Source organism: Echeneis naucrates, chromosome 7 (genome assembly GCF_900963305.1).
Source record: "Echeneis naucrates chromosome 7, fEcheNa1.1, whole genome shotgun sequence".
Taxonomy (NCBI): domain Eukaryota; kingdom Metazoa; phylum Chordata; class Actinopteri; order Carangiformes; family Echeneidae; genus Echeneis; species Echeneis naucrates.
This window is the reverse complement of record NC_042517.1, coordinates 10,766,731-10,779,039: the sequence shown is the minus strand read 5'-3', so window position 1 is coordinate 10,779,039 and position 12,309 is coordinate 10,766,731.

Here is a 12,309-nt window from a genome sequence, read left to right as displayed (position 1 = left end):
GCCGTCCTACGCTCACATGCATTTACTCTCCATTTCCAAAAGATAAGCCATGATATGCAGCTCATTCGTGGTCTAATCCTGGGACAAGCCTGCTTCAGAGCGCTACTTATGGAGGGTCTAATTGTTTGTCAGTTGCCTGGATGTCAAATCAGACATGTGGGGTCTCAGGCAGGATTTTTCCCCTACCTTTCATGTTTGCTCAGTCCTTTTTCTCCACACAACTTCTGCAAAATTGGATTGGTACGCTTCCTCTCAAAAAGACTCTTGCACCCTTTACCTCAGTGATGAATGGCAATGTGCAAACTGCTGGCACCTTGAGACTGAGGACTGGTATATGGAAGGCATTATTAACCTGCTGGAGACTTTGCATGTTATGATTGTCATTTGTAGAGGTTTTTTTTTTTTTTAAACACAGATGGCACTGTGTAACAGCTGATGCCATGTGTTCCTTTTTTTATTTTTATGCAAATCTAATAAATCATTTACAATTGCCAAACAGAGTAACAGAATCCTGTCAATGATCAGATCATTCTGTGAGTCACATGTATATACTGTATAAACCAGTCATGCACACGCACAAACATGTATACACCCACACCTTAGCCTGCACACACAGATAATGGTGATAATGATGACGATGATAGGGAAGGGGTGCCTTCTTGTTCCAACAACAGTGTTAACTGACACACACAGACAAACGCATATACAAAATGATGTATTATCACTACATCTACCTTCTACATCACATTCTCCCTGAATACGAAGTAACATACTGTTTGAACAAATAGCCCTGCTAGGAGAGTGGGAGTATACTTACTTTTAAGACCTGAGGTACATTTATCAAATATCTCACCAAACAGTGAAATTACCAGATGGTGTTTTTGGTGAGTATGACTCTGCATCCTTTTCTACAAAGTCCTCAAATTGTATTTTGTTTTTACTTTTTTTTTAAGAATTAAGAACAGGGTCCATGATAATTACTTATATATATATATATATATATATATATATATATAAGTAATATATGTGTGTGTGCGTGTGTGTATAAGCGCCATAACATCAAACTTCAGTCTGATTTAGCTCCAAAATGTGTTGCTGTGATTGTATTTGCCTGAAACTGCACATTTCAGAGGGGTGAGGTGAAGCGCTGCATCACACCAGGTAGGAAGCATAGGAGCAGTGAGAGGCTTAAACCCCACATGTGACTGCATCTCTGCATCAATTCAACAAAGAGAAGCATGGCTGAACAACTCCTTACTTAAAAAAAAAACAACCAGTAATATACAAATATATTTATATACATCTTTAAATTGTTATTATTAATTATAAGCATCACTTTGTGTGTTATTGCAGCTGTAAAAGGCAGACTGCTCAGTGTGGAGGAATCGGCTGCAGTTGTGGCAGCACGTCACGCTGCTCGCAGCCTAAAACAAACGTCCAATATATGATAATATGAATCGGTGGGCCGATCCGGGATACCAGGCGACACAGGTCGAAATGTGAGCCCGAGTGAGAGAATAAATATTTTACCATATAAATATCACTGTGTAAATTATTTAAGCTCCCCCGTCCGTGCACGTTCACAGATGCAAGAAGCGCGCGCACGGGCCAAAAAAAAAAAAAAAATAATAATAATAAAAAAAAATAATATATATATACACACACACATACATATATACATCATCCTACCTCTTATCTTGCGATATCTTGAGACCAACTGGATCCGGATTCAGCCCTCAGGGGAAGAGCAGCAGATTGATCCTCCATGGGAACCTCGTTAGGAAAATTTCAGTCACAATCGCAAGGTCGTTCATACAGGTGAAAGTGAGCCGGTGGTCAGTCAGAGATATCGGGCAGCAGCGCAGGAGATATAAACACACGCGTTTCATATCGCTGCTCTCCTCCGTTTCCTCCACTCCCCATCAAATAAAAAGAAAGAAAAAAAAACCACACACACAAACACACGCACATACACTCACACAACACCCACGTTGTTTTCTGTGCTGAATCACATTTGAAACACCCCCCTCTCTCCCCAGTCAGAGAGGCTCCACTCGTGTTTTTACGCGCTTCTTATCCAACAAAATGCGGCTCTGAAACTGCGCTTGGAAGATTCTTGCGTAGATGATTTATTATGCGCATCAAGTCGGCTCCCTGTGCGAAGAAGAAGAAGAAGAAGAAGAAGGAGCAGGAGGAGGAGGAGGAGGAGGAGGAGGAGGAGGAGAAGAGTGGGCTAAGGGCGGGTGAGGAGGCAGCAGAGCAGCCGGTGCCAGCAGCGCCGGGATGGGGAAAGTGCAGCAGCACGGAGGGAAGGAAGGAAGGAGGGCGCACCTGGCGGAGAACTGCGCCCCCCGCGACACACCGCAAAACTGCACTAAAACGTAGACCCCCCCAGTTATCACCAACTGTTACGGCAGCATGCGGCCATAAATGATTTAAAGCATTTCCCCTAAACTTCGATAACAAGGTAATCTCTCAAACAGACCAAATTTCGATCAGCTGACTGATTATTGATGCTCTCCTTATGCGCTACTTTTGCTAGTCTAACATTACTCCTTCATTGTTTTTAATTGTAATTGTTTTTGTAACAGATGGCTAAGAATATGGCCACGATGTATAATCATCATCCTACCTGGATTATTTCTCCATAACGATCGGGTCATTCTTCATCATACATCGTGGCCGTATTATTACCTGGAACACATTAGCTTGTATCCAGAGTTTGGATGTCTTCTGTGGACATCACAATACGGTCCAACTCCTCATCACTCACAGCTGAATACAGGTCTGTCTTTCTGCACAAAAAAACCCCCAAAACATTAACAACGAGTAATGTCCCAGTCCTTGTGTGTGTGTTTTTGTGTCTGAGCGGTGTACTGTAATTATCTTTGGGAAATAGCGCCAACAACTTAAATAAATCCCCTACCTGTCCCTCTCTCTGTGACCTGACTGTGACCCTCTCCTCTCTGTCTCTTCCTTTCTGATGGAGCTACCAAACTCAGCTGTTTCTGTCAAAGATAACGTTTTGTGTCGGGCTTCAATACAAGCTAGGCTAACGTTAGCTTACGTTACAAGCTAACTGTGCTGTTTCTTACCTTGCTCTAGGTTTCTCGTCCGAGCTTCACCGTCACCACCTTTTTAAAAATATTTGTTTAGAAAATGTCTTCATCCTTTATTTTCTTATTCTCCTTTCTTTTTCCTTTCTGATCACCGGACTGATGCTGACCGGACATTTTCCTACCGAACTTCAGACAACAGAAAACAGCCTGGCAGAGCAACAGTAACCAAGGGGGGCGGGGCTTAGCGAAGGATCGGTGGCCAAACCATTTGTTGGGGAAAACAAATAAGAAGCTTATGTAACTCAAATATTACATAACATTTCACATAAATAGTGAAATAACTGTGTATATTTTCACATTCAATGACCTGGTATATTAAATTCAGTCCCTTTTCCTCCATAAACAAGTCATCTCAGTGGGTGATTCCTTCAGTTTTTCACTGGCCCATATTCTCTGGTCTAGTCTGGTTCGTTCTCTGGAGGGGTGCCGTCACCGATCTAGTCTGGTCTGTTTCGGCCCAGGTGGGACGCAGTACCTGCATTAGCCCAGTCCATTACTCGTAACCGATTAACTAATTAACTTAGACATGTTAACCCTAACCCCTCTTTAGTACGGCGGGAGCGCTACCACTGCGCCACAATGCTGCTCAAGTTACCGCATACATCTACGCCATTTAACCTGGGCAAGGCAGGGAGGTTTATTTATAAAGCACAATTAGTACCCAGGGTAATTCAAAGTGCTTTACAGATACCGAAAAAAATACAAGGCAGAATCATTACATAAATCATTAAAAGAAAACAATACTAATTGAATGAATTCAAAGCTAAAAAAAAAAGCACAGATAAAATACTTTCAGTTGTCATAAGTACACCTAAATCGAACAGTTTTCAGCCTGGATTTAAATGTCAGAGTTGAGGCCTGTCTCACAACTTCTGAAAGACTGTTCCAGACTTCAGCAGCATAAAGCTGGAACACAGCCTTACCAACTTAGAAATATTCAGGTGCCCACACCGGGAATCAAACCTAACCCTCCTTATTAGGGGGTGGCAGTGATAACCCCTACACTGATGCTGCCTGTCTATTAATCCAGGTGATTAGTAGAGACAGCAACACCAACAGAGACCAACACACCTGATTCAAATGAGTGACTTCAGCAAAGCTTGATGACGAGATGATCATTTGAATCAGAGACCGGTTCTTGGAGGGCCTCTTTAACTGAAGGTACTTTTGAGCTATACACGTCTATACACACTGATGCAGAATCGCATCATTGTATTGTACAATGACAATAAAGCTACTTTCCTTTAATGAATTTGTTTTACTATTACTTAAGTAACTTTTTAAGCAAATACTTTTGTACTTTTACTTAAATAATATTTTGATGAAGCTACTTTTACTTATATTGGAGTAATATTTGAAAAGGAGTATCTATATTTTTATTCAAATAGCGAAGTTGTGTACTCTTTCTTTTTCTTTTTCACTCTTGCTCTTTCCATCACACCGTCACCGTCCAGGTCGCTCATGTTTACATAAGGGGAGAGACTCACAGGTCTGGGCAAAACCAAATTAGGGCGGGTGGGGGGAGTCTCTATTCCTTCTTCCCTGCTAAACTGAGAGAATCTACCACATTGTCGTGTTTATAATACTTAACATTCATTATCGATCATTAAGATATGATATGGCGGGGGGGGGGGGTTGTTGTGTGTCGTTGTAACCCACCCATAAATTACGCCTATGCTCTAGTCAGACTCAGCAGGTTTCTTTTTTCCCACAACTTACACTACGACATGATTGACATGAGTCCTATCCAATGTTGTTACTGATCAAAGGTCAAGCCCTCCATTGGTTAAGACCCTTTGAGGTCCCGCCTCCTCACCTGACGTTTAAAGTCGTTAATCCTACGCAGCCGTCTGCTCTTCTGACAGCTGCTGCTGAACTAGGAGTAGGCTAACATCATCCAGAAGTATGGAAACGAATTATAATTAGAAAAGAAAAATGTGTAGGACGGGGACAAACTCGCCCCAGCCCCAGAAGATGGCTCTCAAGCTCTCTGCAAGTAACACAGAAATCTGAGCGCAAAACAACGATTTGAAAGAGCGTGGCGCCACAAAAAGGCAACACAAGTCACGGTGTGTGCAAAGTTCAAGCTCAAGAGAAGACGCACCTTCTGCCGAAAGGTAAAGGAGTTTCTATACAGCCTATTTGCACTGTGACTGATTTATTTCATTGTGGCTGACTAATTCGGTGCCATTTACTGGTCAGTGTACACAAAAAAAATTGTGTACGTGCTGCAAGTTTGACAACCTTCCGAAATTAGCAATAAGAATTCACCAGAAATAACGATGCAGCCTATGTTTGCAAAGTTTAACAATTATTATCCACATTCAATTTTAATTTTATATTTTGGTGCATTAATTGCTTTATACATTTTCATTTGGGATCCCTTTGATGGCTAATAATCATATTGTTTATAAATATGCTTGGTTGGCAGCGGTGACAAGTAACGAAGTACAAATACTTTGTTACTGTACGTAAGTAGATTTTTCAGGTAACTGTACTTGAGTATTTATTTTTCTGACGACTTTTTACTCTTACTCCCTACATTATGTACGTTCTAATACATAAGTCTAGTGAGTGAGGGGACGGTAGAGAGAGAACCGAGAACTTGTACTGGAGCAGAAACTATCAGGAGCATGTATTGTGTTTTACTAACGGCAAAAATTCATTTTTGCTTTTTACTTTTACTTTGAAAGTACATTTCAGAGCCTTTACTTTCTTATTTTTACTTGAGTAAAAGAGTTGAATCAGTACTTCTACTTTTACCAGAGTATTTCTTTTACACACTACTGAAGTACAGAATATGAGTACTTTTGTCACCTCTGTTGAATGGTGTGTTTTTGTGGCTCTTATTTCATTTCTTGTGGTTGCTCTGCAGATTTGGTCGCCTGACTGTACTCTTTGATGTGTTTCCTCTTAAGTATGTTATGGTTTTACCCAGTTTCCTGCCAGGTTGAGATTGGGTCTTTATTGAACTGGGCAGGTTTTAAGCTGTGATTGGTCTGGAAACTGTCAGGTTTATCTGGTAATACTGCTTATAACTCCAAAATACATTGTCCAATCTGCCCGAAACTTTGCTAATATGTTAAAACTCCCGCTCGAAACAAGAAACTAAAGAAGAAACCATCCATTGCATTGAGGAAGTCAGCCTTATTACTCAAATATCGTACAATTTACATCATATTTACAGGATGTATCCTCCACATTGTACACCACCACATGACAAAAAACTGATCGGTGCTCTCTGCTGCCAAATTGTAGATATTCACAAAACGTTGCACCCACCGTACTCAGAGTGAAACATTGTAAGGTTGAAGGTTTTGGGCTCTGAGTTGCAGACGACTGTGACGGCCCATCGCTGCTCTTATTGTTATTGAAACTTGATTGGAGGACAGTTGTCTGCAACAAGAAGGAAAACTATGAAATGATAGAGCATAATAAAAGTGTAAAGTCAGACTGAACAAAATGGGGTTTCAAATTGGCATTATGACAGATGTGGTCTTGTTTCACTCATGATTCTCAGTCGCATCTGTATTTCAATGGGAGAAATTACTATTTAAAGAGGGCACAGATTTGAATGCAGCACAATGCCAGTGTGCCAACGTGTCTTGGCTATGGCCACAACTCCTCTAAGTCAGATACAGTTGAGAAATGAGACAGTTTGATAGTATTTTCATGTGACTGTGTACTTGGTTGATCTCACATTGAATATGCAGTTTAAATGAAGCAAAATTCATACTGCACCTATAAGACTATATTATTGCATTATATGGCACTGGAATAAACAGCTGATGACCACATATGAGAATGGTCGTGTAATAAAGTTCATTTGTGACTTCAGATGATTGGCACCTCTTGGAATTCCTTACCTTATGGACATCCCCTAATACAGCGCCTTACTCAGTCCAGTAAGGAGAAGGAAGGAGCATCGACAATACAGATCTGTTAACATGCTGCTAACCTGTTGTCTCCTGTGTAGACATTGTGATAGACTGACAACTGGCCGGCTGGAGCTTTCTGCAGAAATTTCACAGTTTTAAACAGAATTAAAACAGACCAGAAAGGTGGACAGGCAGCAGACGGAAAGGTAGACTTATTGCATCGTGTTATTACTGAAGGAAATGAGGGAAGAACTAAACCCAAACTCTGCCAATTGGAACTTGAAACAAAAGTTTTCATATTGGAAGAATTGAAGGAGCGGGTTCAAATCCATCTGACGGTTCACGTTTGCATGAGGGTAAACCAAAAGAAGTGTCTTTGAACCGGTAAATGTGAACCCTCTTTATTTCCAAAGGAGAAGTCAAATGGTGTACCTGCAAGATTTGAGGTTGCATTGCATTCTGGAATGAACATGTCACCACATAGAGAGGAAAGTTTTATTTACTTATTTCTTGTCTATTTTGTGAACTCTGAAAAATAAGTGCCAACTTTTAAGATTCAGATTAAAAGCAGATAGAAACCAAAAAAACTTCAGCAAGAAATTCAGCCCTAGAAACTGAGTTATTCAGTGATTAATTTTCCTTTCACAAGCTCACTGTCCCATGAATGTAATGAAAGCCATGTCACTGCCCATTAACCTACCTCTTTGTCAATGCTGTGTATAAGATTATCTTCCAGATAAACACTGATTTAATTACAATATAATTTCTAAAATATTTTCCTACTTCCATATTAGAGAAAGTCAACATCGCTGCAAAGTTTGTGGGTGTGTCTGCGCCTTCCCCATTAAATAGAACCTCCAGAACAAATATCGCTGTCTGTGAGGGGCAGAGTTTGGAGACCAGTATGGGGAAAAAATAGCTCACTGATGTACTTGTAAGTTGGTTCAGCAACCACTGATGGTTTGCCAAAGTTGTCATTGTTGCTGTTGTCTGTCTGTTGCACAACCTGGAATAATTTTTCCGTAAAACACATTTTAATTATTTTGATCTGTGAACGCTGACAGGCTGATAGAATAACAACTGTCTACAAAGGTAGCGTCATCACTGGCTTCATCTTGCTGGTTAAAATGAATTATACTTTGTTCTCATGGAGTTATGTGCATTGGTATGCTACTTTTTAACCTGTCAACAGTGCCAGGGTGTTTTTTTTTTTTTTGTTGTTGTTTTTTTTGTTTAGTCTTTTGAGTGTAGCTGTTACTCTACTGGTAATATTTCATGTAGAAAAATAAGAAAAAAAAATAGTGAAATGCGAAGGTCATAGTGTGAAAGAACAGGAGGATTTCCTGTATCTCATATAGATCTGTGCTGAGCTGCATCTCAAAAATTTGGGATTAAATTTGTCATAGTTCAACATCTGTCTTTTTGTTTGATGATGATGCCGTAGTTTGGCAACCCCACTATTTATTTGGCCTTCAGCAATTGTTCATTGCAGTTAAACTATAACCATTGTATCAATGCATTCAGCTGGGATTATCCCCTTCTTGCTTTCTTGTATTAAAAAGATAAAAACATGTTGACAGCTGATCTAAAAATGTCCCAGGTCTTCATTTAAGAAATATAGTTATATCCTATATATTCTATGAAGTTCTTCACAAAACATGACCAGCACTGTGAATATCTACATCCTTTAAAACTTCACTTTATCAGATACACATAAACACCTTTTTGTGCAATAATTCAACCAGCCAATCAGGAGGCAGCAGTGAAACAGATAAAATCATACAGATACAGGTTAGGAGCTTCACGCAATCTTCTCAAATCAGATTTAAATGGGAATTTAAAAAAGAAATCTCAGTGACTTTCACTGTGGCATGATTATTTGTGCACGAAGAGCTGGTTTTAGTGTTTACGCCCAATGGTGTGAAAGAAAAACATCCAGTTAGCAGCGGCTCTGTGGACAAAAACATGTTTTTGATCATAGGTCAGAGGAGAATAGCCAGACTGGCTGGAGCTGACAGAAAAGCTACAGTAACTCAGACAACCGGTCTTTACAACTGTGGAGAGCAGAGAAGCGGCAGGGATAAAACAGCATGTCAAAAAATTTGAAGCAAATGGGCTACAATAGACCAACAACAGACAATAGTAATAATTTGGTATCAACATCATATATTCATTCACCAAAATAGCTATGTGCCAGTGTGTGGAGTATTTACCCGGCACATTTGTGCTTCTTCAGACCCATCAATCATGATTAGAAGTGCTGCTGACCATGCGCATCCCTTGTGGCCATGATTTATCAGATTGTAATAGCTGCAGTAGTAGTATGCTGCTTAAAATCAAGAGCACATATTAAAAGTCATCTTCTTCTCAGAAAATATTCACAGCTGAGAAGTTCTCTATAAGTCTGAGCTGATGCTAAATAGTGCACAGCTCTGTAAGGGCAAGCAGTATAGATAATGGATGGATGGATGGATTAAACATTCAGCATCTGAAATCTTTTTAATTTTGCATTCTGAGTCAATGCAAGGTGAATTCTTCTTTATTTTGCTCCCAGTTGCAATGATGACATTTATCACAACTACAATTCACACCTCTGGCTGACATTCTCCATAGCAACAGTGGCTGAGGCCTATCTGTGTAGTATTTAAGATCTCATGCAGTGACAGAAAAAGTATGATATGAATCAAGTATATTGGGTTGATTGTGGTTTTTCTTTGTAAACCAGCTACCTGCAGCTTCTTCAAATAAGTTAAAGTTAAAGTAAGATGGATTTTATAGTAGCAGATCTTTGCCTGTATTTTTGTCTCCCCTTGAGTTAAATTATATGAATTTATCAGTAGAGTGGTTAAAATGGTATCAAACGCAAGTCACTAATGCTTGTTCAGAGAGTGATTTCTGGGTTTGCACCCATCTACTTGAACTCAATCATACAGCCTTATGCTCATTTTGGCCACTGTGTTTCTCAGAGCAATGTTGGCTGGCATGGCCATCCCTGCCCGCAATTGCTGTCCAGACTGTTCTTGTCTGTGTTTCCCCGACAGTGGAACAAGTTACTGAGTGCAATCAGAGCAGGGGCCTATGCCTATCGCTGTAGGAGAATATACTGACATTCTTCTTAATCTTCAAGAACCTCTTAAAGCCTCATGTCTTTTGAGAGTACCTCTTCTCTTCACAACTGTAACATCACTAAAATGCATTTTGTTACTTTATCTCCTTGTTCTTATTAAACAGATGTAGTGCTAAATGCTTATACCAAGGTTGCCTACTAAACATGACCTTATAGTGTGTTAAAGCATCTGCTGCACACCCACGGTCAAATGCCTATAATTGTAGAGAGATATAAAAAGAGATCCTTTCATTCAACAAATACAGCTCTTAGTCACAAGGCATTGTTACCTCAATACCAATATCTTTTTTTCTTCTGGTCATTTTTGGGTTTATTACATGGACAGTGACCAAAAAACAGGTAAATTAAAGCCCAGGCCACTACTGTTAGAATTGAGGCTAAAAGTTCTCCACCAGGTGAGCCAACAGAACCCCACAGCATTATCTTGATTGTTTTTACAAAGGCATTCATCATCTCTACGTACCTGGAGCTCAGACGTTACCATGTAGCATGTTATACTAACATATTATGTCTTATTTAGTACGGGAATATTAGCAAATATCAGCAAAATGAGTTTTACAGCGGGTCATATGCCAGAGCACAGTATTTGTTGGCCAGGTACAACAAGTCATGTCATCAACATGAAGTTGCCAAAAACAGCAGCGCCATTTAAATTTTTTTTTCTGGGGGGGGTGTCTATCGATTTCTGTAGATATTAATTAATTAGTGAACTTTAAAGATGCTGGTAGGCAGATTTTGTTTTCTCCTTTGGACAGAGCCAGATGAGCCCCACCCCCCCACCTCCGCTTTCAGTGTTCATGCAGAGCTTAGCTAACAGGCTGCCGGCTCCAGCTCCACGTAACATAAAGATATCAGAACCATGTTCCTCGCCTGCATTTCACTGGATCAAAGCCTTTGCTCACATTATTAGTTAGTGCTTGTTCTGTAATTTGATTAATTTGTTCTATACACTGCACCGTAAAAGTACAGTCAAATGTGTCAAACTGAATTCAGTTATAATACCACTTCAGACTTAAAACAGGTGTGTTGGTAATCCCTCATAATACCTAATTCAATCATCCTTTGTCTAAGCTATTGACTATTTAGGACAAATGTTACCTGCCTTTTTTGACGAGTTGCTCTGGTTTGACTTTCTTCACTGATAACTTGTTTACTTCAGCACACCTTCATTTCACACTAGACCGGCAGCATAAAATCAGCTTGTGTGAGCTTATGAGCTAGTAGTGGCTACCAGTTATAACATGTGGGAGTCAGAGCCAGCTATGGGACTCTAGTATATGTGTACAAGGGAAAGCAATATAATGAGAGTGGGGTGTTAAAATTACTGAAAACTGTGTGAGTGTGGCATCTTCTTTGTGAGCAAGTGGGGTCTGGATGAGACTGAATGGCATTGCTCATGCTACTTCCTGACTGGAGGAGACTGAAGTGTTGTGGGCAGAGCTGAGCCAGTTTTCCATCGTACCACTCGGCACAAATAACGGGCCTGGCATGACAAACCAGGGACTATTGATGATATTACTGTTGGTAACATTTCCTCCTTTGTAATAGTCAAACTTCGTTGAAATTTTGATGTGCTGCATTTGATGAAATGCAGCTACAAATATTACAATTTATCAGCTGAATTCAATTTCAGGTTCAGGATCCTTGTGCTGAAAAGAACCAGTATGTCCTCCATCTTAGAAGATATAACTCACAATACTCAGATAAAACCGTTAGCTTTAGTTATGTTCATGTAATATTGTATACATCGGCATGTCTGTCCAACCTGGAAAAGGGATTCCTCTCCAGAGGTTCCTCTTTTCTTCTGCTTGTAAAGGTGTGTTTTACGCATTTGTCCATATTTAAGGTCTAAGGATAGAGGGTGTTGTATGTTTTTCAGACTGCAGAGCCCTCTGAGACTAATTTGTGATTTGTGGCTGTGTAAAGAAAATTAAGTTAAGCTGACTTGACAATAATTGAAAACTGCATTTGCCCACTAAAAGAAATTGGGTTGCTGTATGTACTGAGCCACAGAGGTCTGACATTTCACAGTTTTTGATAAGCATCCGCTGACAGTATTGGATCATGTTGAAAAGATATATTTCCCTTGACATGACTGGAAAGAAACTGCATTTCTTTCCAACTTCCTTCCTTTCTGTCCAGACTCTCCTATTCTCAGACAAACAACTACCCTTCAATACAGTTT